This window comes from Phasianus colchicus, chromosome Z (genome assembly GCF_987193195.1).
Source record: "Phasianus colchicus chromosome Z, bPhaCol1.hap1.1, whole genome shotgun sequence".
In the NCBI taxonomy this organism is placed as follows: domain Eukaryota; kingdom Metazoa; phylum Chordata; class Aves; order Galliformes; family Phasianidae; genus Phasianus; species Phasianus colchicus.
This window is the reverse complement of record NC_143476.1, coordinates 70,039,856-70,050,793: the sequence shown is the minus strand read 5'-3', so window position 1 is coordinate 70,050,793 and position 10,938 is coordinate 70,039,856. Positions and strand designations below refer to the sequence as shown.

At 45.2% G+C, this 10,938-nt stretch overlaps 1 long non-coding RNA gene across 1 annotated transcript; it reads right to left on the bottom strand.

The window, feature by feature from the left end:
* Positions 1-1,958: 1,958 nt before the first annotated feature.
* On the bottom strand, positions 1,959-7,266 carry LOC149913066 (uncharacterized). The gene is made up of 3 exons (XR_016461720.1): positions 5,786-7,266; positions 5,059-5,109; positions 1,959-2,538 (listed from the first exon to the last, which is right to left on the bottom strand). It is a non-coding gene; the product is annotated as an uncharacterized LOC149913066 (long non-coding RNA).
* Between the last annotated feature and the right edge of the window lie 3,672 nt (positions 7,267-10,938).

The window sequence follows — 10,938 nt, the reverse complement described above, 5'->3', positions numbered from 1 at the left end:
TAGATGAGATTGTGTGAAATTCAGCTGCAGAGCTTCAGGCTGAAAAAGCAAGGTGGGTCTGCTATAATATGGTTTGCACCTCTCAGGTGAGAAAGGGCAAATTTCTAGCCTCTGCATCACAGACTCGTGGTACATTTCAGAGAGAAGCAATGCGGCTAGTAATGCCACACTGTAACCATGGTGAAGGGAGGCTATGCTCTACCAGAAATGAACAAGTATGGGTAGCAAAAGGCAAAAGGATTTGAAATGGGAGAAAGAAGAACATGCCGAGTTGGAATGCTATACAAACCCTGATCCCGGCCATTCTCTGTGCTGAAGAGCCTGGTAGTCAGTAGCCCAGCCATGAAAACACTATCATAGAGCAAGCAGGGGAGTAAAAAAGGATGAACTTAGATTTGCACGCATGACTGATTATGAATGAAAAATAAATAAGTATTTCATGAGAGAACCTCTGTCTCAATTCAACTGTTCCTTGCCATGCCACCCTCCAGTGAGTTTCTTCTTTGGTTTCTATTTCTACTGCTTCTTTAACAAAGACTTCCCTCCTTCCATGGCAGCAATACAAGATACTTCACTCAACAGCTCCATCCACCTCCTTGAGATAATCAACAACTCTCCATTCTACCCTGTCTCTCATGAAATCTCACAGGTAAATAAGCTTTGAGCACTTGGTTTCTTGGGGCCAGAACCAAACCTGTACCCAAAGACAGCCTTACAGACACCATGGTATACTGAACACAATCAGCACCACCCTCTGGCAATACAACCAGATGGAACAGCAGGACCCACAGCATGGTCTCCTTCCCTCCTCAATGGATTCGTGCACTATCACTGACAAGCAGAAACACCCCTGACCTGTGGTAATTCCCAGACTGTACTGATAAGTTTCCTGGAGAATGAAAAATGCCCAGGGCTACATGTACCAGGAGCTAATCTAGCCATTTCACAGTGCAGACTCTTCAATCCCATGCCCGGGTTTGTTCAGTGTTTAATTTACCAGCTAGTTTCACTGCCACTGAATGTGCACTTTTCTATAAGCGTATTTTCCTAAGCAGTGCCTACAGATGACTGAATTAGTTTTGTGTTAATTCCCTCCAAACATGTTTTCACGTGTTTCACTGGACAGCCTTAGCTACTGACAAAATAGTAGAGGTCTTAGCAATATTCAGTTCCTTGAGTTTTGTGAAAAAACACAGCCAGATGGAGAAGAGCAATCCAGACTGACATACTATTATAGAAAAGTCTTACACATAAGTTTGGTCAAACTTTTGGACCACAGAGAATTCATGTTGATTAAAACCATTATAAATACCTCAATAGCAGGAAAGTTTAATTTGGCTTAACTAATGTTTCTGTGGTTGGGAAATCATTCTAGACAACCTACATACCAGTTATTAGTTTGGCAAAAATGTTCCTCTGTTCATATGGACTTTTTATTTCCCTTTCCTCCCCTCCTTACCTAACCACTTTTATAAAAATATTCTTTAAATTTTAAAACATCTTTTTTTCAACCCTTTTAATATGGGCAAAGGTGTATCCTCAACATAAGTTCTGACTCTCCAGAGACCAGACCCCATTATACTTCTTGTCAAACTAGGACCTGAGGAATACCTGCATGGATGTTAACAAGTAATAGTACGTGAAAAAAAGGCCCGATATGTTGCAGAACAACATAAAAGAAAACACCTGCCTATTCAAGCAGTACAGAAACACACGCAAAAGCTGAACAATGGTCAGAAATCCTCTAGTCTGCATCCTGATGAAGCAGCATGGCTATTGCCCAGAGGTCTGCAGCAGAGAAGATAAATTGTGTAATTTTAAAATAACTGGAAATAAAACATGAAAAGGAATATCACCCATAAAGTGTATTCTGAACTCTGCTTTCTCTCACTTTCTTACAGCATCCATTTATCTCTGAAACAGCTTTCTGAATATGCTTATATGAGCCAAGCTCAATGCTAGGCCTGTTCCCAAGGCTGGGCTTGCCCACTGACCACTGCAAGTCCACAGATCTGCAGCTCACCACAGTCATCAGCTGGAGTGCCTCAACACAGGTCTGAAGTGAACATAGGCCATAAACAGCACATACCAGCACCAGGCCAGATGCAGAGAGGCCTGGTCTGCCTGAACAAGGCTCAAATGCAAATCTTTATGCAATGGTGACTCTGAAGTTGTTGCCTTCAGTCACTCTGGGAAAGAGGCAAATCTGAAATAAAATGCTGTTGAAAGAGGTCTGTGTGGCTCAGCTTCTCAGCAGCCTATGATCCTTGTTACTCAGAGCTGTCAGAGGAAGAGAAGATAATATAAAGAAAGAGCTAACTGAGATTGCTGTTTTAGAATGGAAAGTTAGCATCACACATTTGTCTCTACTCGCACTAGCCATGCTTCATGAGTTCCTTAAGCCAGGATTCACTTTGTCAGTAAAACAGAACATGTATTAACTTACGTTCTGGGTGTCCAACCTTTGGCTTGCCTGGGACACATCAGGTGAAGAGGAATTATCTTGGGAATCATGCTCTTCATATCTGTTTGTGGCTCCTATGGAAATAAACAGGAAGCATTGCTTTCAGAGTAGCTCCTGTAAAATATACAATGCTTTTAGTATATAAGCAACAAAAGATTTTAATTTTAAATATTTTTCTTAATTTTTTTTAAAAAGAAACAAATACATAAAAGTAGCAGGATATTTGACTTGTTTTTGAGAAACAAATGTATCGCTGCTTCAATAGCAGCGGTTGCAAATCTTAGAGAGATTTCAAGGTGTTCATCAGAGATTTTTGATGGAGTTTTACTCTTCCTATGCTTCATCCTTGAAAACAGCCCACATATGTGCATACAGCCAAGAAATGATGACATGAACAAGGTGTGACTGTCAAGCGAAAAATATTTTTCTCTGGTAAGACAGGGATTATGGAAAGTCTGGTAAAAAAACATGATCAGATTTTTGAGTTGAATATCTGACTGCAACTCTATACATTCCATCTGAAAATTTGCAGGTAATGTATATATAACAACTGAAAATGGTGTCACAAACACAAATTGGTGATTTTTTTTTCTTTGCAATCTTGAAACCCATTTTCAAATTTCTTTATCAGAAAGGAGAGCATGGCTTAGTATTCTTTGCTGTTCAGAGCATTGTATTTAGTCAATTGCATGCATTTTGACACATTAGTTGCCATAGTTTGAATCAGCACTGCACAGCACTGACTTCCCCATGCCCTGGTTTCAGCTGGTACTGTTAATAGTGCACTGTTGGTTTGGTTGTTCATTAGCAATAGGGGCACGCCTGGGGCTGCTCAGCAGCCTTTACAGAGAGTGGCATTGGGCGGGCTGCACTACCAGTGTGATCAACTGAAAACTGCAGGCCACAGGTTGGACATTCCTGATTTACATCCTTAGGAAAGAAAGCAGTGAATCATTTTCAATGGTTCAGGTGTTCTATTCACAGGACCTGATTAATTTTGATTAGAAAGTTGCATAAAATTCTCCGAGACAATTTCAAATACTTCAATTTTATTATTAAGCAAAGTCCTAATGACTTGTGGTTAAACCACTGGTTTCATCACCACTCATATCCCTACAAAACCACATTGCTCTGCCGGACTCTATGTTAGTATTCCCTCTGCAAAACCTTTTAGCAAACCACACACATGACGTTGGGAGATACTCAGCTTCCGCATGCATTGCTGCCACCAAAGGGCCAAACCCTGAACTAGTTCTTGCATTCATTAGTAAGATGACAAGGCCAAGCCAGCAGGATATGTCCATTCGGGAAATCTCCTTGGCCGTGAACATGAGAAACAGCTGCTGAGCCCCACCAGCCCTGCCGACAGACAACAAAGTAGAGCTGGCCCCTTCCATGGACCTCCAGTTCTGAGGAGTAATAACAGCTCCAAGTGTTTTCCTACTAGCACAATCAAATGACAGCCACATAAGCTGAAATACCAGGCAGAAACCAGAGTGGACACTGAGACTGGCACTACTAGATCATCAGTAGAGAGCAAGGGAACCTGCAGTAAACAGTGCCATCTCCACCTACGGACACCACACTCGGTTTATGGCCTCCTCTCGTCTTCCCAATGCAGCTCCTTCATGAAGGCTCACAGAGGAAGTAGGACTGACTTCTTCCTTTTCTTGGCTTTCCTGGCAAAATCAAAGCAGTACCACAGGCTAGCTCTTAGCAAGGGAATCCATGCATAAGTAGGGTGCTCAGAGGCAGGGGCTGATGCCCTCTGGAACAGTGGGATTTGAGCCAGAGCACTCCAGAGCCAGCCGGGTCAGCATGGCAGTGCCCAGGCCACAACCAGCACTGCCGCAGTGCGGAAAGAAAAGCAAAGCCCCATGCTGGCGCATCTGAGTAACAAAAGTTGCTTATATCTAAACAAAGGCTTTCTGATAATGTAAAATTAAACTGATAGGAAACAGCACACATGTTAGAATATGGCATGACAGATGCTTTAGGATTTGTTTTATGTAAATTTAAACAGGCACCATTCTCTGGGACCAACTCGGTGAGGAATGCAACTCTCATTCCAGCACAGCAACCCCGTGTATGTTTTTGCTGATTTTATTTTTTGCTACATTGACCTCAGCTACATATTTTCCAGCCAAAACACAACATTACAGGAAATCAGAATAGCCTCTAAATGATCCTGTTTTTAAGCAATTTTCTGATTTTTCATCAGCATTTTTTCCCTTCTCATGCCTGGTACATGGCTGATACCAGCACGTTATAGCAGGAAAATGCCTTTTTTAAGTCACCATAAGGCTTTCATGCTAAGTCATTTCTTTTTTTTTTTTCTGAATTACTACAACATAGAGGCCTTGCTTTCTCTTTTATCAGTGTCACTTTCCTACTGTATACTGACACTGATGCACGGATATACGGTGATATACCACAGAAGTGCAAGAAGAGGAGACTCACGGCAATTGAAGTCACTACATTATTACAGAGACAGCTCCCTTCTTTCCTCCCTTCCTCAAATGCCAATTCTGAAATTTTCTGCGAGTCACCATGGATCAGTTTAGTATCATGATTGAACTGAAACCCATGGGTACCTGATGCCTCTTCCCAGAAATGCTGCTTTCTGCTCAGTTGTTCTTTGCTATCTGAAAAATGAAAGAGCACATCTTGAGCTGGAATCACGAGGTTGAAATGCAGAAGTCTTAGCAAAGTCATTGTCTTCTCATGCTGAATCAGAAAGAAAAGACGTTTTTTGTCATTCCAATTATTTAGTTTATCCCAGCAAGCATTTCATGGTACAGATATCTCTATTGCCATTACTCAATAAATACAAAGCTACTAAGATATTTTCTAAACAAAACTCTTAAGGAAAGTACAACTGGGAAGAAATGCCCATGTGAAGCACAGCTTTGCCAGAGCTTCCTTGTATAGACAGTCTCAACTTTGCTTCCAGCAGGCTGGAGTCTACAGCTTGTTCCAAATATCTACCTCTGTGTTCAGTGGCCTGGGCATCGGCACCCACACCAATCACTGTGTTTCATCCAGAGGGAAATCACATCAACTTTCTTTACAGATCAGAAGCCCAGACTAGAGCTATCTCTGCAGCTCTCCATTGAACGTAAAATAAAGCACTTCTGCTTCCCCCAGGAGGGGATTTTCTTTTTAATCTACTGGCCCTTGAGCACTCACGAGGCAGAAGTCACAAACATGACGCTGATAGGAAGCAACCTGCTTCAGCATGTCACGTCTTCCCAAACTTAAAAAGTATGGAACAGTCAATCCAGCACCTCACAGCCTTCACAATACTATAATTTAACTCACCTCTCTGATTTTGTGTTGGATGATTGTGTGGGGCTTTCTTCCAGTTGTGACCACAGAAATCACCCCCCATGCCCCTCCAGTCCATTCCCTCAGCACCTGCGTGGCCCTAACCCAACAGGCTGGCTCTTGCCCCATAACCACTGATGCACAGATAACCACATAACCACAGCGGGCCGCCTCTTTGGTGATCCTTGGACCATTCATCGTTTTCGACTATGCAACCCGAAGTTTTCTTCAGTTTGAATATTCCTGCCGTTTGGCAACATCTCCCCCTACCGGGCAGAGTGCACATAGCATGTACCTAAACTTTTTTTCTTGCCTGCAAGTGTCATCAACGTCTTCTGGTTTGACTCACGGCCATCAGGGACCGTTAGGCTGGGAAATGGGCTTTTGGACTGAAGGACAATTAAACTGTTAAGGGATCCGCAAAAGGCAGCTGAAATAGCAGAGCCTGCACTTCTTTTAATAGGTTTACATCTCCTAGGCAGAGGACCCCACTTGAACTGTGAACAATTTACAAACATGCAAATAAAAAATAATTCTAATTTAAAATAACATCCAATTTTTGAGAAGTGAATTTCAAATCAAGTTTTCATTTTCCAGCAGACATATCCCTATATGTCCTCATCCCTTCATCTCTCCTCATTCAAAAGCTACTCTACATTGTTACTTGGATGAAATCTAAGATGCAACTGGCTATTGCTGAGTCTCATTCAACATGTGATGCTAGCAGCAGCAGACTTAAAACAGGCAAGTCTCTTCTTTCTGAGATATCTGATCCCCCACATTGTACCATTCCATCCCTAATTCACTTCCTTTCATATCTTAGATGACTTCTATAATTTGTATTCCCTGCCTCATAGTGGACCTAGGGATCAAAATCATACGTCAGGATGTCCCAAAATAAGGGAGTTCGCTATATGACAGGAAAAAAAGCTGTCAGCTCACAATATCACAGAATCACAGAATTGCCAGGGTTGGAAGGGACCTCAAGGATCATGAATCTCCAACCATCCAACCACATGCAGGGCCACCAACCATTCCACCTAATGCTAGACCAGACTGCCCAGGGCCCCATCCAATCTGGCTTTGAACACCTCCAGGGATGGGGCATCCACAACCTCCCTGGGCAGCCTGTTCCAGTACCTCACCACTCTCTCTGTAAAGAATTTCCCCCTGACGTCCAACCTATATCTCCCTTCCCTCAGCTTAAAATCATTTTCCCTTGTCCTGCTGTCACTCACCCTTTCAAAGAGTTGATTCCCCTCCTCTTTGTAGGCTCCCTTTAGGTACTGAAAGGCTGCAATGAGGTCACCCCGCAGCCTTCTTTTCTCCAGGCTGAACAAGCTCAGCTCCCTCAGCCTGTCCTCATAGGGGAGGTGCTCCAGTCCCCTGATCATCTTTGTGGCCCTCCTCTGGACCCTCTCCAACAGCTCCCTGTCTTTCTTGTACTGGGGGCTCCAGACCTGGACGCAGTACTCCAGATGGGGCCTCACAAGAGCAGAGTAGAGGGGAACAATCACCTCTCTGTCCCTGCTGACCACCCCTCTTTTGATGGAGCCCAGGATCCCATTTGCCTTCCGAGCTGCAAGGGCACACTGCTGGCTCATGTTAAGTTTTTTGTCTACCAAGACCCCCAGGTCCTTCTCCACAGGGCTGCTCTCAAGGACCTCTCCTTCCAGTCTGTATGTAATATGAACATGTCCAATCTTTTGCCTCTGTTTTCTCATTAGTGTCAACACAACATTGTAGTCCTCTGTTCTCTTCTGTAGCACCTCTACAAACTCTGGCACTTCGTGTACCATACAGGTTGTTGTTTCACATTATCTATCCATGAAGCAGTCCTAGAGAAGAGTTCCTAATGTTGCACTGGATGTTGCATGAAATTCACTGCGTATCAGACAGTTCACTGAGGACAAATTCGAAAACACAGTGCTATGGAATCTTCCAAACTTTTTGGCAATTAGCAGAAAATCCTAGATGGCAACATAGTGCAAGCATGAAGAAATAGAATCATAGAATCTTGTACGTTGGAAAACTTTCTCTGGACATCACCTTCAAGCATGGAATCCAAGCCTTTCTAAATGAAAGAAAAGAAAGTCATCAGGAGTAGTGAACATGGATTCTCCAAGGAGAAATTATGCTTTATCAATGTGGTGCCATGACCAGCTGGATAGATGAGCAGACAACAGTGTATGTTGTCAGCTTTGACACCATCAAGGCTTTGACTCCCACTGCATCCTTGTAGGTAAGCTTAGGAAGTGTGGGATAGATGAATCGACAGTGAGGTGGATTGAGAACTGGCTTACTGGTACATCTCAGAGAGCTGTGGTCGGTGACAGGATGGAGGCCTGTAGCTAACATATTCAGTACTGCATCTGGTCTTGTTTAACATCTTCATAAGGGACATAGATGAAGGGATAAAGTGCACCCTCAGCAAGCTTGCTGGTGATACAAAGCTAGGAGTGGCTGACACACCAGAAGGCTGTGCTGCTATTCAGTGAGAAATGGACAGGATGGAAAATTAGGTAGAAAGGAATCTTATGAGGTTCAACACGGGCAAATGTAGAGTCCCACACATGGGGAGGAATAACTGCACGCACTAGTACAGATTAGGGGCTGATTTGATGGAAACAAACTCTGCAGAGAAGGACGTGAGTGTACTGGTAAACAGCAGGTTGATCATGGTCCAGCAATGTGCCCTTGTGGCTCAGAAGGTTAATGGTATCCTGGGGTGCTTTAAAAAGAGTGTGGTGAGCAGGTCAAGGGAGGTGATCCTCCCCCTCTACTCTGCCCTGGTGAGGCCACATCTGGAGTACTGTGTCCAGATTTTGGCACCCCAGTTCAAGAAAGACATTTCAAGAGAGAGTCCCTGTTTTCCCTTAGTTTTTGCAGTAGGTCCTTGCTTAATCAGACCAGTCTCCTGCTTTCTCTGCTCGTTTTCTTATATGGAGCTCTTGTGCTGTCAAAAAGGTGTCCTTAAAAGAGCTGCCAGCTCTACTCCAATGCTTTTCCCCTAAGGACAGCCTTCCAAGGAATCTCATCTAATAATTCCTTAAACAGATAGAAGTTCACCCTCCTGAAGTTCAGGGCCCTGACTTTCCTTTTCTCCAGGTCCATATTCCTCAAGACCACAAATTCAAACAAGGCATGGTCAGTATAGCCCAGACTGCCTTCAATCTTAACCTATTCAGGATCTCTCCAGCATTGGTGAGCACCAGATCCAGTAATACTTCTCCTCAAGTCAATTTGTTTAATACCTGGACCAGGAAGTTATTATCAACACACTAAAAGAGTCTACTGGATTGTCTGCAATGCACTGTTCTTCTTTCCTAGTAGATATCTGGATGGCTGAAATCCCCCATTAAGATGAAAGCCTGAGAATACAATGCTTTCTGTAGCTGAAGCAAGAAGGCCTCATCCACAGGCTACCCCTAATCACACAGCCTGTAGTAGCCCCCTTAGCATCAGAGTCCTTTGTTGAACCAATCCCTGATTTTTATCCATGCACTTAAGGAGTCTCCTGGAATGCTTGCAGCCCATCATGTTGTTTCCCCAGCAGATACCTGGGTGGTTGAAATCCCCCATCAGGATGAGAGCCTTCTGTATCAAGAAGGCCCCACGCACAGGCTCCCCTTGATCAGGCAGCCCGTAGTAGACTCCACTCAGCAGATGTCCTTCAATGGACCAGTTTCTGCTGCTGCCCACAAGCTCTCCATCTGATTGTGGCTGTTTTTCAAAGGCAGCTCTTCACAATCTATCCACTTCTTAATGCAGAGAGCAGCTCCCCTGCCCCTCCATCCCTATTTCTTCCAAAAAGCTTGTAGCTCTTGATCACTGCACTCCAGTTGTGCAATTCATTCCATGTTTCCTTGACAGCAGTTAGGTCAGTTTTTTAATTGTGCCACTGCTTCCAACTCCTGATTATTTCCCATGCTGCTGACATTGGTAGAGGCACTTCATCCAATCAGCAGTATTAGCTTCCTCAGGAAGCCCTTTTGAGTTCCTCTGGGACAAATCTGAAGTCCTGCTCACTGTTTCCCAAGTGACAGAGTTCCCCAGTCTTCCTTTGTCATTTTGAAACCCTCCTCCTTTCCCCTTCCAATCTAGTTTTAAGCTCCGCTGATCAGCCCAGTCAGCTTGTTTCCCAGAACATTCTTGCCCCACCCAGTCAGTTGTATCCCATTTGAAGTCAATACGCTGAGCGCCTCAAAGGCCTAAGATCATGGAAGCCACAGCCCCACGTTAGCATTATCCACACAGCCATTCACCTGTCTGTTCTCTTTCTTCCCAGGTACCAGCCTCCAAACAGAAGGACAGAGAACACTACTGAAACTCCTGATCTCTTCTACATCCTTCCAAGAGGTGTAAAGTCCCTTTTAATGTGTAGTCTTGTTAAAGCTCAAATGAGCAGAAGCAGGTAAAAGCTGCCTGGCTCTATCAGACCCACTATGTGCTGGTCACCCCAGTCCCTGGGGCTGCCTTCTGTACATGCAGAGAAGGGCGGCCACTGCTCCTGGCCTCACTGGAGTCTTCCCAGTTCTTCTCACAGAACCGCCAGCTCCCCACCCCCCTGGGTGTTGCTGGCGCAGGAAGGCCCCGTGTTGCGTGCTGCGATCCCCATCCTGCCAGCACTGCCCGATCATCTTGGCGAGGGATACGGTGATATCTGAAACAATGAGTGACTTAAATGAGAAAAAGATATCTGGAAAAATGAGGTCTACTTAAAATGAACAATCTTGTGCACAAGAGAAAAGACAACTCTTTATCTAGCAATTTTGGTTCAGGCATCCGCACTTGGATCAGCCCTTCCACAAGCTCTTCACTCCTGCGCTTCCACACCTAAAAAGCGCGTTCACTTGGCATGGCCTCCCGCCTTCGGCAGGCCGGCCGAACGCCTCGCAGCCCCGCCGAACACCTCGCAGCCCCGCCCGCCCGGCTGAGCGCGCAGCCCGAGCCGCGGCACGGCGCCCGGGGCGGGAGGCAGAGCGCCACCTCGCGGCGAGCGGCGGTGACGCGCTGCCGGGCGGTGCCATTGTCCGGGCCGGGAGCGGGGGGGAACGGTCCTTTACGCCGTCCCACGCGCGCCCCCCGCCGCGCGGCGGTGAGCCGTTCCCACGGCTGCGGACGTGGCCGCGCGTTCCGCCGCGACG